This window comes from Myotis daubentonii, chromosome 10, assembly GCF_963259705.1.
Source record: "Myotis daubentonii chromosome 10, mMyoDau2.1, whole genome shotgun sequence".
Classification (NCBI taxonomy): Eukaryota; Metazoa; Chordata; class Mammalia; order Chiroptera; family Vespertilionidae; genus Myotis; species Myotis daubentonii.
Window position 1 is genome coordinate 62,457,769 of NC_081849.1, and position 16,614 is coordinate 62,474,382.

Sequence of the window (16,614 nt, forward strand, 5' to 3'; positions counted from 1 at the left end):
CTTTTTTCTTTTTCCCTCTCTTCTGCATGAAATATGGATGTGGTGGCTGGTCCTCTGAAAGCTGTACCATGACCACGAGGATGAATGTACTAATAACAGCAATCAGAAGCATAGGATGAACTATGTCCCTGATGATTTCTTGGAGCCACGTGCTGCCTTGATGCCTTACCTCTAGGCTTATTATTACTAGAGAGACAAAGAATAGACATTTACGTGTTTAAGCTGACTTCAATTGGCTCTGTAACTATACAATTCCTAACTGATAAAATTGCTTCCTGAGAAAAGGTGCATTGAGATAACCTTTTACAGACATTGTATGTCTGAATGATTTTACTTCCCTGTGCAAACTGACTGATGGTTTGCGTAGGCATGAGTTGTAGAAATCACTCTCTGCAAGACTTCTGAAGGTGTGTCATTGCCATCGAACATCACTGCTTCTGTTGGGAAGCCCAGTGCCATTCTGATTCTTAGGAGGATCTTTCTTTCATAGCTGGACATTCATGTTCTTTAGTTCTTGCCTTGTATTATCTATGTAATAACAATTTCATTTTCTCTTTTGAGAATTGTTAATTGGATTCAGTCACGGGAATAATTCTCTGATTTTCTAATCTTTTCTGTCTCCTTTTCCTTTTCTTTGCCTTTTGGGTCTACTTTCTTGGAGATTTTCCCCACTTCATTTATCAGCTCTTCTTTTGAATTTTAATAATAATAATTGTTATTATTATTTTTGCCAGAGTTCTTTTTTATTCCTGGCTGTTCTTCTCTCCTCTATTTACCTTCCTCCACTTCCTTCCCTCCCTCTTTCTTTTCCTTCCATACACTGACTTTGTTTTAGGGTACAATATCATCTCTTATTGCTGATGATATTAATTATACTTTATGTTGGTCTGTTATTTATTTTTAGTTTTTTGGCTATTGACTACAGTATGTCTGTGTCCTTTGAGTTTCTTCTCTTTGTATGTTTGATTCTTAGACTTGTGTGTGAGGCTCTCCTCAACTATCCGAGGATGTTTTTGATGTATTCATATTTGGTAGCAACCAGCTAAAACGTTGACTGAAAGCTGTGTGTACGTGTACTTGTCATTTGATAGATTCATGTGGAATGATTGGCTATCTCTTTGGGAAACCCAAATACTCAGCACTTATGGATCATTTTATGGTTTATCTAGAGTATCATAGAGGCCATCCCAAAATATACCTGCCCATCCCCTATTTTTTTAAAAAAATATATTTTATTGATTTTTTACAGAGAGGAAGGGAGAGAGATAGAGAGTTAGAAACATTGATGAGAGAGAAACATCGATCAGCTGCCTCCTGCACATCTCCTACTGGGGATGTGCCCGCAACCAAGGTACATGCCCTTGACAGGAATCGAACCCGGGATCTTTCAGTCCGCAGGCTGACGCTCTATCCACTGAGCCAAACCGGTTTCGGCCCTATTTTTTTTTTTTTGTCTTTTCTCTCCTGTACTTATTTTAGTCTGGTTTTAGAATAGAATAAGGAGAATAAATTTATATCTTTTAACTCCAAGTCTAACAGAAGATCCCCAATCTTGTAAGCCAACAATGGTCATACTGGTTTTACTCAAGGTCACCCAGTTACTGGCAGACCTGGAATAGAACTCTAAAAGTTTCTTTTTAAAAGTTTAACATATGTTTATATTGTACCTTATGATTTCACTGTATATTCATCTACATTATCTTATTAAAACTATAAAAGTTTTTATTTAATTAATTAATTATTATTTTTAAAATAAAATCTTTATTGTTGAAAGTATTGCATATGTCCTCTCTTATCCCCCACCGACCTCTTCTAGCCTGCCCCCACCTCCTGCCCCAGGCCTTCACCACCCTATTCCCTGTGTCCATGGGTTATGCATATATGCATACAAGTTCTTTGGTTGATCTCTTTCCACCTATCCACCCTCTCTAAAAGTTTGAGTTAACTTCTTAGGTGAGGTTTACTGAAAAGAGAGTTCAACCATTCATCTCTCATTATTAAAAGTGGGAAACGGATTCCTCTTCCTTCTTTTCAAAATTTTATTTTAAAAATAAAAGTCTGCATTGGGGCTTTCCAGTTCCATCTAAACTCCTGTGGCCCACAGTTCATAAGAAGGTCTCACAGGGTGAGTTATAGACTCCTGGTGGCACCAGCAGAAGACTCTCATCTACTAAGATTCCTAACATTCACGTGTGTCCGGACCTACGGGAGAGATATCTGTCAGCCCTGTGACCTCTGCAGAATAATACACATTGAGACCTTGTGGGCTGCAGTTTTAGCAAAAGCACTTTAGATGGAGGGAAGAGGGGAGGAAGGGGGCTGGCATGCCCAGGAAATTGCAGAATGTCTGGAGAGTGAAACGACAAGATGGCAATCACCTCCAGGCTGGCTAATTGAGACTTGGCTTACTGGATTGACAGCCGAGGTAGAGCAGTCATCTGGTTTCAGAACGAAGATTAACAGGAGAGGGGGAAAAAATCTAATTGGAAGCTGCATTAACTTTTTGAAGAGGCAGGTAACAGCTGAGAGGCAGGGTGACTGTTCATATAGACAGGCTCTTAATGGAAAGGAAATAGATGAATCCGCTGCGGATTCTCCACGCTTGGGCTCATTTAATATCCAGAGACCCCCTCTGAGCCTGCTTCTCTTTGCTCCCCCTCAGGGTCATTGTTGAGCTGGAGGGGGAGCACTTATGTTGAAGAAGCCCGTGGGGCTGAAAACGGATGATAACCTGGTGGTGCCAGAGAGATGGCCGCATGTCACTGCCAGCTGCAAACAACAGAGGCTCAGAGCTGTTCAGGCTTTTCAGGACATTGAGGGCGACATCCCTGTGGGCAGTAAAAGGACAGCTGCCTGCCAGGTGCTGCAGAGCCAGGGTGAGGGTATGTGAAGCAGGTTCCTAAGGAATTTGTCCAAGCTACTTTGCAGGGGCTGCATGTAGAAGGCAGGGTTGTACATGTGGAAGGAAGCCACAGAGACAGGGGCACTGAGAACAAAAGGGAGCTTACTTGAAAAGAGATTTTCGCAAGGGGGTCCAGGCTTTTCAAGACTCCACTCGAAATAAAATACATAGTCATTTAAAGAAAAGAAAGAAGGGTTTCCAAGACTACTGTAGTATGTTCATGGTGGGAAAAAAGCAGTTTTCTCACTCCATTGTCTTATACTCAGAGGGGATTCTATATTTGGAGATATCAGGACTGAAGACCTTAGTAATAAAGTACTTTTATTTTATTAAAAATTTTTTTTTATTGGTTTCTGAGAGGAAGGGAGAGGGAGATAGAAACATCAATGGTGTGGGGGAATAATTGATCAGCTGCCTCCTGCACACCCCCTACTGGGGATTGAGCCCGCAACCTGGGCATGTGCCCTGACCAGGAATTGAACCCTGACTTCCTGGTACATAGGTTGATGCTGAACCATGCCGGCTGGGCTATTTTTTTGTTTTTTTTTTTTAAAGATCATCATCTAATGGCTCAAGGTCTTATTTACTTTGAGAATCAGAACTAGACAAGGAATCATGACTCATTTCTAGTTTTGTTTTTATTGTTCTCAGGGGCACAGTGCCTGCTGGTGAGGGGCACAGTTTGCTCGTAAACGAGGCAGAGCAAGGTGTCAGTCTTGCTTTCACAGACCCTCCTTGTGATTACTTATCCACAAAGGTGCAGGTTCAGTCACTTTTATGACTCACATCATTAATTTGATATTTTCTTTTTATTTGGCTGGTTTTACAAACATAGGTATAACAAGGGATTTGGTTAATGCACAAATACCTCCTTCTGATGGGGTTAATAAAGCCAGAGCCTTAGGATACTAGGCTTGAGAGTTGGTTTCTGTCTGAAAGTTATAGAAAGCCTTCAGGGATCGCCCAGGTTTCACCTGCAGTACCTGTAACCACAGGGGCTCCTACAGTTCTCACTGTTGCTGACCAGGCAGGACATGGCATTCTTTGCCACCAACAAAGCTAGGATTTCATAAGCCACTAAGCAGGTGCCAAGCCAATTTTTTTTTGGTACAAAATTTATAGGCATCATTTTCATATGTGATATATAGTTCCTGCTCCCTAATCATACATTTATCATAGCCAATTAAATGAGATTTGTTTTTCTATGTGACATTTCTAGCATGGTCAAGGTTATAAATTTGAATATTCTAATTATATTCTGGGAAAAGAAGGACAAATTCTTACGAAATCTATGTAAATAATATGGTCTTGGAAAGTAAAAGATTTATTAAAACACTTTGCATAATATTTAATCATGGTTATTTTGAGTTATTTTGTTAGAAAAGGCTGTTCTATTTATATCACTTTTCCCGGAATCATATATCTTAGATTTTTATTTATTAGCTTATAATTAAAAAAAATATTTTTATTGATTTCAGAGAGGAAGGGAGAGGGAGAGAGAGAGAAACATCCATGATGAGAGAGAATCATGGATCGGCTGCCTCCTGCATGCCCCACACTGGGGATTGAGCCCGCAACCCGGGCATGTGCCCTGACCGGGAATCGAACCATGACCTCCTGGTTCATAAGTTGACACTCAACCACTGAACCACACCGGCCGGGCTTAGCTTATAATTTTATTAAGATCTTTAATAGATTTCTCCCCTCCCATCTGAATTTTGAGAATTCAGTTGAAACAAGCTACCACTTAAGAGTATTTTATTCTAATTTAATATATGCACAACCTATTATATTGAGGTTTACAGACAGATCAAGAAGAAATAAAAGGATTTTCTCATATGCCCATTAAAAATACACCATTAATATACCTGAGTCAGTTTTATTTTATTCCTAGGCAATTACTTCTTGTTTTGCTGATCTTAGGTTAGTTAGCAGCCTATTTTCACGAGTTCATGTGATTCTGGACTAAGAGTTGTGGAATTACTGCCGCAGGCCCCTGGTACAGACTGACAGGTGTTTGTTGGTGATGGCAGTGTCAGCTGACCCTGGCAAGCCTATACCCTTAGTCTATTCCTTTGATGTTACTAGTTAAGAGAACCTGGGACTTACTGAGGCTCTTTTGATATTTCTTCTAGAAGACTCACATTTCTGATCTATAGTTTATTAGCAGGAATCTTTAGGCAATTTTGAGGGAAGAGCAGAAAACACCTGTCAGTGATAAGATTGAACGCCTCAAGTTAATTTATTTTAACAAATAACAACATCAGAAAGGGGGATGGTAGACTCCTTTCTTGATCTGTAAACATTACAGAATTTACAAGGCGTTATTAATTCCCCCTAGAGCAAAAATATATTGTGGACAAGGTGGGCATTGACAAGTTTTCAGGGCCTTTGAAGTCATACCATAATATGAGTGTTATCATTGTTCCTAATTGGCAAGGGTATTTAAAACCAGAAACAAAATGTCAATGAAAACAATTCATTTGTTGGGAGTTATTGTGCCAGTCTTTGTACATGGCCATCAGTATATTTCTGTCCAGTCTGAACGATGTTCAACTCTAAGACATATTCATGTTAACAAGATTTTACTTGTATGTAATTAACTTAGGATGACGAGCTTCCCTTCTGATATGCCAGCTCTTTCATTATTGTGGGCTTTACAATGTGGAGGTATGGGAAAAAGGGAAGACTTTTCAATATATCCAATTGCTTTTAGTAATTATTCTTTTATAAAGAGGGGGGAGAAATCTCTGATTTATCCAATCTGGAAAATCCCCCAAATTAGATGATAAAGGATGAATTATGTTGAATGTAGGGCCTAAATTGGGAAAGGCAATATCCAAAATATTTGTCAAAGGGAATAAGGTATGAGCTAAAGTCAAAGGTGCCTAAAGGCAAGAAAAGATTAAGTCTCAGACAAGAAAGAAAATAACCACAGTGACCTATGATTAGAAATGCTAGCTTTTTCAAAAGTGGACTTTTGTTAAAATTGATTTCACGAACAAATCAAGTATAGGGAGTTAAGAGGCTGCTGAGTATAGAGAAGGTATAGAATGATCTTTACTGTTTCTTGTTAACAGCAGACGGTGACTCAAAGATCAATTTTTCATTTTCACAGGAAGAAAACTAAACTCTAGTTCTACTTTTTTCTATGCCACCTATGTAATATATATATATATTTTTAAGAATTCACAGCCTTGTATCTGTCCCTAGGGACTACAAGCTAGGTCCCATGGGTCAAATCTGGCCTCTTACCTGTGGTTGTGGCTGTTTTTGAAGCTACAACAGAGGAATTGAATAGTTGAAACAGAGACCAGTGGCCCACAAAAATGGAAATATTTATTATGTGGCTCTTTATGGAAAAAGTTGCCAGTCCCTGAATTCTACCTTATAAATAAATTTATAAAAATTAAGCCAATTTTGGTTAGCACTTTAATACTTCTTAGTACCTCTTTCAAACTCATTTTTTTTGCAGCTATTATAAAACAAAGGATAATATAATTCATTTTCCCTCTGACCTTCTACAACTCATTGCATACTCTCATTTTTTTTCTATTACTTTTCACAGTCTTACAGGATTGAACTTTAGGACAAAATAATTTTTCTTTTGTCTATGTACACCTTTGGCAAATCACATCCATTGTTTTATAAATGCATTCATATTTCTTTGTAATGATTGCACCTAGTGGAGTCTTAAGCTCTTATATTGATTTCAACTTTTTAAAAATATATTTTTATTGATGTCAGAGAGGAAGGGAGAGGGAGAGAGAGATAGGAATATCAATGATGGGAGAGAATCATTGATTAGCTGCCTCCTGCACACTCCACACTGGGGATGGAGCCCTGACCAGGAATTGAACTTTAACCTCCTGGTTCCTAGGTTGATGCTCAACCACTGAGCCACACCAGCCGGGCTCCATCTGGAATTTTACCACACTGCAGGCTTGTGACACATACCTAGTGTCCTGCCCTCTGGCTCTTCTGAACCTGTTGCATAGGACACCCCCTCAGACTCACACATGTTCAATCCAGTGGTAGGGGTGACAATGTCCCCTTCTGTCCAATATCTTGACAAAAACTTGCAGCCGATGGGGCAGAAGATCCTTTCATTACAGTGACATTAACCGAACAAGTGAGGTGCTCACTGGACCAAGGCCAAGTTTAGCTGTCAGATGCATGAAAGCTGTGAAGACAAGATAATGCATTTTCCTCTCCATGGAGAGGAGAAAACACTTCCTTTCTTTCATCTGTATCAAAGTTATCAACTTAGCAGTTGTTGGAGCTTATAAAACTGAGCTTAAACTGCAATTAGCATTTATTGCCTTTTTGTTTTTGGTGCAACAATGCGTTTTTAATTTTGCTCTGTACAGTGTTAGGTGTCTTGGTTCAGTACCTTGCATACATGAGTTTCCTGTCCTATATGCATTACAGAATGCTGATATAATATGAAGTACCTAGCAAGATTTAGTGTTGCTAAATGGTCAACAGGCATAAGAATGAATTGTTTTACTAGCTAATGAGAACTGAGACCTTGAGGCCACCCTGAAATATAAAAAGAATAATATTCAGCTTCACAGATATGGTAAAATTCTCAGGAATAGAAGGAACCATAAGAAGTACAGAGAAAGGAAGGGGAAAACGTATTTTCAATGTATTTCTCTGTTCAAAGCATTGGGAACTAAAGTGCAACTCAGTAACTTCACCCAACACCGGGGTAAACCCAGACCTTTCATGTTCAGTGAAGAGGTGAACCCTGGTGCAGAAAGCCTTGAGGGGTTCAAAAGCAACAATAATTATTATTTTCTTACTTGTCACCAAGCGTGACTCCGTGACCGGGTTTAACACCAGTTCCTTTCCATGAGGTGGGGCTTGGTTTTGCCTCAGTAGTAAAATAAGGTGATGAGTAGTAATTGTTGGCAGAACTCGTGGAGGAGGTGGGTGGACACATGGACACTTCTGTAAATGTCTTAGAACAGTTCAGACTTCAGGGATGGATAGTAATAGTGGTGTGAAAGGTGGTCCCCTTGCTTCCCCAGTGTGGTGAGAAACTAAGTTTTGTCTGTCTATGGCTGAGAGCAGGACCAGCTTCTTTAGTTTCACAGTGGCTTCCTCACTGAGCCAGAATTAGAAAGCTTTTCACCATTTCGGGGAATTCTCAAATTGATGATTGGAGCTAAGAGAAAATAAAGGCAAATAAAGCTAGAATTAGAAGAGGGGAGTTGGGCACAAAATACAAATATAAAGAGGAAGTTATTACCCTGATTTCCTAGTTGCAGAGCTCAGGATCAAATTGGCTAAGCAATTTCTTCATTGGCCAATCAATTGCTTCACTGGAGTTTTGGGCTTGCCTGGTGGGTTTGGGGGCTCAGAAGAGAAGTGAGGACAGAAAACAGGCTGCACCTTTTATGCAAACCAGCTACCCAGCCTTCATTTCCCTGGGCAACCCAGTCCCTGGCCAACAAAGACAGTACTCTCCTGTGTGCATCATCTGAGGCCTTCAGATCTCTGGATGGGTTAATGCATTGAATCCTACAAAAAGAATAGGAGATCATGGCTAATTAGACTAGATACAGATAAAATACAGGATATCCAGTTATATTCATATTTCTGGCCATGAAATGTTTGGGACAAACTATTTGTTATTTATCTAAAATTCAAATTTAAATGGGCATCTTGTATTTTTATTTGATAATTCTGGCAACTCTATATTCAACTATTTAAAAATGACTAAGAAAAATTATCTCTTAGATATAATAAAATCAAATGGCCTGAGATGTTGCATAATCATGGAAATGTTATAATGTGCTAGAGGCCTGGTGCACGAAATTCGTGCACGGGAGGGGGGGGTGTCCCTCAGCCCGCCTGCACCCTCTCTAATCTGGGACCCCTTGGGGGATGTCTGACTGCCGGTTTAGTCCCACAGGGATCAGGCCTAAACTGACAGTCGGACATCCCTCTCACAATCTGGGACTGCTGGCTTCTAAATGCTTGCCTGCCTGCCTGCCCGTTTGCCCCTAACTGCTTCTGCCTGCCACCCTGATTGCCCCCTAACTGCTCCCCTGCCGGCCTGATTAACGCCTAACTGCTCCCCTACAGGCCTGGTCACCCCCAACTGCCCTGCCCTCCTGGCCTGATCTCGCCCCCAACCGCCTTCCCCTGCCAGCCATTTTGTGGCAACCATCTTGTGATGACATCGCGTCGGCCATCTTGTGACAACGTTGTGTGGTGCCACCTCGGCTTTTATTATATAGGATTATATGTCTGTAGGAGAAATCAAGGGCTATTTTGCCTTTTTACCAGTGAATGAGTAGTAGGTATTACTAAAAATAATACAAATGCACCTCTTTGTTGGGTTTTTCATATTTCAACCATCACTTTCTTCTCCTAAACTCTAATATTCCAATAATCATTGGTTTTGGATTTTTTCAGGTGCATACGGATTTGAAATGGCACTGCCACCTTTGAAATGGACCCAGGTAGGGTACATTGGCAAGGATGCTGTGTCTACAAGGTCCAGTCAGTGAGTGAGGTGGATGGGCAACGTCTCTGACAGGTGGGGTTAAAGCCAGGCCTTGCCTGATGAGCAGAGCCCAGGATGGGTTTGCATTGGTGAGCCAGCCCATTACTTCTCTCCCCCATGTCCCCAAGGTCCATGTCATCCTTTTGTTTAGAAGTCTTGCTGAGCATTTTCTCACAACAGGTTAGATGCATATAAAGAACCGTTAGTGACTTCAATCACTGTTAATAGTTTTGTTTCCCAATTCTGTCACCCTCCTGCTTACCACCATGTCATAACAAAAGGGGAAGTACTGCTTTCCATATTTTATAGATGGAGGGCTTAAAACATGTTGAATTGACTCCCTTGTGGCTGATCTTCTTCTGTCTACTCCTGATATGTAGTTTTTTTCTAGGACTACATCATCGACCCATTTCACTTCTTACATTGTATTTTTTCCCTGAGTGATTGCATCTACTCTTGTTTCTATTGATGACTTCCAACATTTTGCCTATAGAATGCACATTATTAGGCACCTAAAAACAGTCCAGGTACTGAGAATTCAAAGATGAGTAAGACACAGCCTCCCTCTAATTGCCAATGTGCCAACTGCCTAATAGACATCTCTCCCTGGGTAGTCAATGGGTGTGTGAAAGTCTTCTTGGTCTAAAACAAGCCATTATTCTTCTTGGTAAATATTTTTTTTCATTATCAAGCCAGTTATCAAAATCTAGAAATAATCCTCGTCTTCTCCTTCTACCAAAGCCCTGCAAGCAATGTGGTAATTTTTCCCCCAAATCTCTTGGCAGCATAGGGCAATGATTAGAACTTTAGAGTGAGACTTCTCAAGTTTGAATCCTGGCTCTGCCACTTTACCATCTGTGTGAATCTCTGCCTCAGTTTCCTCATTTGAAGATTAAGAATAATAATCTGAATCCTGGCATACAGGAAACACTCAATAAGTATTTTCTATTTTTCATAATTAATATTATGCATCCTCTCTATTTTTTTAAAACATATTTTATTGATTTTTTTACAGAGAGGAAGGGAGAAAGATAGAGAGTCAGAAACATTGATGAGAGAGAAACATCGATCAGCTGCCTCCTGCACACCCCCTACTGGGGATGTGCCCGCAACCAAGGTACATGCCCTTGACCAGAATTGAACCGTGACCCTTCAGTCCTCAGGCCGACGCTCTACCCACTGAGCCAAACCAGTTAGGGCTATGCATCCTCTCTTTGCCATCACCACTGCCCTAATTTGGATCATCCTGATCTCACCTGGATTATTGCATCACCTTCTGCCTGTTTTCCTGTTACTAGGCTTTCTGCTTCCCACCCATTTCTCACATTAACACCAGAATTCATTTTTTTTTTTTAATGAAAATTAACCATTTTACTTCTTATATCCTTTGGTGGTTTCTTAGAAGAAAGTCTGAAGTTTGTAGTATCAGTTGCAAGGCTCTTTCTGCTCTGACTTCTGCTCACGTCTCCATTTTCACCTTCTACTTTGCATGTTCTACTGTCATTGTTTTGAATCTTCGCCATTCTCATGCCCCCAATCCACCTGGCAACCTTCAACTCATTCTTTCAGATTCATCTTAGGTATCATGTTTCCTAGGAGCCTCTGCGACCCTCCAAGTTAGGACTGACAATGGCTTTGTCATGCTGGTGAGGCCAACTGTACATCAGTATCACCAAATGCAATGCCTAACATGTAGTGAGCACTCAACACCAGCTTGCTGGGTAAGCCGTCACCCAGCGTGTCATTGGGAGACCACAGTGTGGATTGCATGCTTAGTCCCTTTCACAATGAACCTGTCTGTTTCCTTGCATCCCCATGGGCAGGATGGGGCCAGAAGAGACAGGCAGTTTGGGCCTTATGGAGTAGACAGTCTTAATGATAATGAAGGCAAGCATCAGCTACTGAGCCCTGCCTAAAGCAGGGATGGTGCTATGTGCGCATCTCATTTTCCTGGCAACAGCCCTACAAAGTAGCTCCTATTGTTGTGTATTTTACATTTGAGGAAACTGAGACCTAAAACCACTGTTTACAGTTAGCGGAGCTGGAGTTTGAGTTCAGGACTTGCCTGCAGCAAAGCCTGTTCTCTTGATCTGAACTCTCTGTTCAGGACTCCCTCCCTGTCCGCCCTCCAGTGGCACCCCAGGCTGCCTGGTTTGTTTCCCCAGCACCCGTCTAGGAGAGGACTGTGTAGGAGGCTTTGAGAGACCCCACCATGGCGCCTGGGATTGTGTGAAGCAGCAGCTGGGAATAAATGCATGATGTAAGTGCCCACAAAGCTCGGTAAACGAGTCCCTGTTTTGTTACTGGTGTAAAGAAAGTGTGTTCCCCCATTGCTACAGCTAGGTGGTGGAGGTGAGGGTAGGAGGTTGAGATTCACTGAAATGTGGACTGAGTGAGTGGGGCAGAATGGCTATAAGTCAGCTGGGTAAGATAAAAGTGGTGGAGCTCTGATGAGTAATCTATTTTCCCATCTCTCTGCCCGTCCACCTTCCCTTCCCCCATTCAAACAAGGGGCTGATCCTGTTCCCACTGAACTCAGGGGAGGCAGGTGGCAGGGCAGCAAGGAGAAATCCTGGCTTTTGTTCTCAAAAGTCTGAGCCCCCAAGAGGGGAAAAGATTCAGGGCGTGGATAATGTGCCTTGCTCAGAAATGGGAAGGGAGAATGATTTCCTCCCTTCAGATGGTAGTCCTTCCCGCCTGGAGCAGAGGGGTCTGTGGGTCCTGGGGGAGGAAGCTGTGCCCTCCTCTGGGCAGTATGCTGATAAAATGCCGAGGCAGACCGAGACCAAGATCCAAGTCTCAGGAGCAACCTAGAAGAGACAGGAGGCTCAGATCTAAAGGAGCCAAGCTGTGAAGTATGACTTGCTGACCAGGCGGTCCCCTGGGTGCCCCAGAAACAGCCTTCTCTCTGGATATTGAGATGAAGGATGCCCAAAAGGACTGAAATCAAGTTTCCTGCTGGCCTTGGAATGGACGCTTGGAGAGAAATGCAGCAAACATTCGGGTCATGGGCAGCAGCTCTGGGAGGCCGCCTGTACCTTGTGCTCAGCTGGAAACACCCCGAATGCCCTTCATGCCAGCTGCTTGCCCATTCCGGGTGGACAGCTTTGTGAGGAGTCTCACTGCAGTACAAGGGCTGAGAGCCTGCAGGGTCAGAAGCTTCCAATATGCCCAATGGCTGGTGGGTTCTTTGAATTAACCACTGAGGCTGTGGGATCAAGACCTCTGTGCCTATTGTCCCTCTAATAGCCTTGAGGAGTGGCACACAAAGAGCAACTAGAAGGAGTAGATGAAGGCAGGAGATGAGTTTGGGAAAAGAAAAACAAGGCATCCAGAAACTAGTGACCATAGAAAGCTATTGCCTTCCCTAGGCCCAAGCCAGCTAGGGCATGACTGGTCTTAAAGAAGCCCTTGGAGAGGTGGAGCCTGGGGGAGATGCTACCCGACCCTTGGTTGTGTGGGGACACAGCCACTGCCAGAACTGTGACACTGATGCAGGGAGAGAGGGAGGAAGAAATTCTGCAACTTCTCTCTTTCCCCCTCCTGCCTGTGCCTCCCATCGGCAACCCCAACTAGAAGCCAGTCTATAAGGAAGCCTGAAATTCAACATAAGTTTAGATCACGACTTCTACAATGTAAGCGTGACTGTGGGAGGAATTGATTTCTTCATTTAATGCTTTTTGAGAGTTATACAGCCCAGAGAGCCCAGCCTCCCAGAACCTGTAATAGGGCAAGCATGGCTCTGGGTATGGAGGTAAATGTGGAATGGCCAGAAGCCCAAGTCTCCTGATTTCCCATGTAACATTCTTTTTAAAAATATATATATATTTTATTGATTTTTTTACAGAAAGGAAGGGAGAGGGATAGAGAGTTAGAAACATCGATGAGAGAGAAACATCGACCAGCTGCCTCCTACACACCTCCTATTGGGGATGTGCCCGCAACCAAGGTGCATGCCCTTGACTGGAATCAAACCTGGGACCTTTCAGTCCGCAGGCCAACACTCTATCCACTGAGTCAAACCAGTTAGGGCCATCCATGTAACATTCTTTCTGGCATCATTTCCCCCCAGACTCTGGAGATTGGGGACAGTGGTTGAGTTAAACGTTCTGTCCGAAAGGGGAGGAAGCATTGAGACCTCTCTCTTAGGAATAGAGATTTCCTTGTCTTCCTTCCTGCAACGTGAGCCCCTAGCTGACTGCCAAGGGTTTTGAATACATCCGTTTACATTCCATTTTCGCTGAGTACTCCAAGTAGTTTCTTGGAGCTGAGGGCTGTTAGCATCCTTCTTTTTTTTTCTTTTTCTCACTCATATGTGGTCAAGGAATACTTAGAGATTCCGCAGGAGTGTCTAGATGTGGGGTGAGCTTCCTCATGTGATAGAAACTTGAGAACCATATGGGGCAGAGCGATCTGGGCCCTTGTCTTTCCTGCGTATGGACAATTGTTCCCCATTCCTGAGCTTCCTACTGGAGCAAACCTTATAAAGACATTACAGAAGCTGGAGGGAAAGTGGGGTCGAGGGAGGGGTTCTTCCTCTTCTTTTTTTTTTTTAAAAGTAGTTACTTGTTTTCAGTGAAAGATAATACATAAATGGTATCATACCATACATATTATTCAAGGACTTGATTTCTTCATTTAATGCTTTTTGAGAGTTATTCTTATTGATTGATAATTGTGCATTGACATATTCATTTAGACTGCTATGGAGTATTCTAGTGAATGAGTTAGTTTATGTCTACATCTCCTCACTGACAGAGTGGTGGTTGTGAGCTTTTCACAATGGTAAATAGTGCCCCGGTGAACTTCCTTATGCATGGCTTCTTGTGCAGGTGCGGGGAGCTCAAGGGATGGTGGGGAGAATGGGCAACAAGGAGCCTTTTTGGTCAAGTGGGCAGCTAGCAATGCAAGCTTCCGTTTGTGGAGTCAGCAACATTGATTGAGTACCTGCTATGTGTGTGGTCTTATCCTAGGAAGAGGTAAAAACTGAGGCGAGGAAAGAAAGCTATCATAGGCCTTGCCCTTAATGAGTGTACACTTTGTTGAAGGGAATAGTAACACAAAATAGATGAAATTCAACGTAAGTTTAGATCCCAAATTATACAATGTAAGCATGACTGTGGGAGCAAGGGAAGGAATGACTAGCTCTCCTGCAGAAATCTGGAAAGACCCCAGCCTAAGCTGCTGCCTGACCTGGGACAGACAGGGGAGGTTATGGTTAGGAGCAGGAGAAGCAGGGGGAGCAAAGGTGTTGCGGGCAGAAGCAACCTATGGATAAAGTCATGGATGTGTGAAAATGCAGGACACAGGCAGGCTCTTAGTCCAGAGAATAGAAATTGAATGGAAAAGATCTTAGCGATGGTGTGAATCACCATCCAGTCAGCCTTCTAGGTGGCCTAGACTGCCACCCACTAACACTCACCATCAAAGTCGTGCTCATTCTTCATAGTCATTTTATACCCACACTTTTGTTTCTAACAATTTCTTACTTAGGTCTAATTTGTTACCTTCTGTAGTTTATGTATCCCCACTATGTTTTCATTATTTCTTCTTGGGATAAAACGGGTTAAAAAACAGCAACAATAAATAAATCCTTCAGTAATAAAAAGTAAGACATTTTGCCCATTACATTTGCCCTGAATTGCATCAGTCTTTATATTCTTTTTCTTTTTTTTGCAGTTATTTTCATAGTGTGTAATATATTAGCAGTAATTATAGTTGATTGCTTTTATTACACCAATTAAATGAGGCTCTTAAGGCTCATTACTGCTCAGCATTCTCTACATTATTCTTGCCTTTTCTACAACTCTGCTGCTCAAGTGATTTTGTGAGTCATATAGAGAAAGTTTGGTGCAAAGTTAAATGCCAAAGAACAAAAGTTCATTTCTGATTGGTCAGGAATGATTTACCAATAAACTCATTTTTAGAGAGTGGGGGCAGATTCAGGTTTATGGCAATGTATTTGGGTTTGCCTGAAAACCTAGCCTGGCAGAAACTGCTACTATCTCCCAGGACCAGTAGGTTCTCAATGGGTCAGGAGTATCCTCTTCTGTCTTTTGGTGTTATAACCCCTGACCTCGGTTTTAGCAGTGCTCATCTCCCTCAATGGAATTAAGTGGAAATGATGCGTACAATGTCTGACACTTGCTCTTAAAGGGAATCTGCTTTCTCTCTTTTTATTGCCTCTTGGGGAGTAGTGGCGGCTGGAAGAGCACTTTGACACACAGATGGAGGTGGGTGTGGAGGATGGCTGAGCGCTACATCAGCTTGGATGCCTGAGAGTACTCATGGAGCAGAGCTGCCCAGAGCTCTGGACTGTCCCCCTCCTTCTGATCTCATTTAAGCCACCGACTTTTCAGATCTCTCTCTCTCTCTCTCTCTCTCTCTCTCTCTCTCTCTCTCTCTCTCTCTCGTAGCTTAACCTAGAACCTAACAAAAATGTCAGATTAAATACATCATTTTAGAATATAGATGAAGGTGGCAGGGTAGCAGGTTGGCAGACTTTATTTTTAAGGTACAGTGGGACCTTGACTTACGAGTGTCCCGACTAATGAGTTTTTCGAGATATGAGCCATCTCTCGGCCGATTTTTTGCTTTGAGTTGTGAGCTAAAATTCGGATTACGAGCCAGCTTCAGATACCCCACCGCTAGTTGGCTCAGAGAACGTCACAGTGGACGCCACAACATCAGCCCAGCATCACGTGTCTCACTCGTTCACTTTAAGATTTGACATACGAGTAATTTGAGTTACAAGCTCTGTCACGGAACGAATTAAACTCATAAGTCAAGGCCCCACAGCACTTTTATTAGATTTGTTTTTCAATCTGTATACCTTTGGTGAAATATATTCTAATTTTCCCACAATGCCCACTGAGCCGTATTTTCTTACATTTACTGGATTCACACATTAATAATATCCTCCTGGCTCCTATGGACATTGGAGTCTGTTATTCCTGAAAACAATCCAAACAATTTTTTTTTTTGCAAGTTGAAAACTCTCATTAGTTATCACCCTGTGATAATAAGCAGGGTTTATTTAACATGCCATAGCCTGGACCTGGTAACATAGACAAGATCACATCACTCACTGACCCTGACTAGGGCCTGAAAATTATTGTTAGAAGTGCTGGGCTGCTGGGACTGTCTAGAACAGTGATGGCGAACCTATGACACGCGTGTTAGAGGTGACATG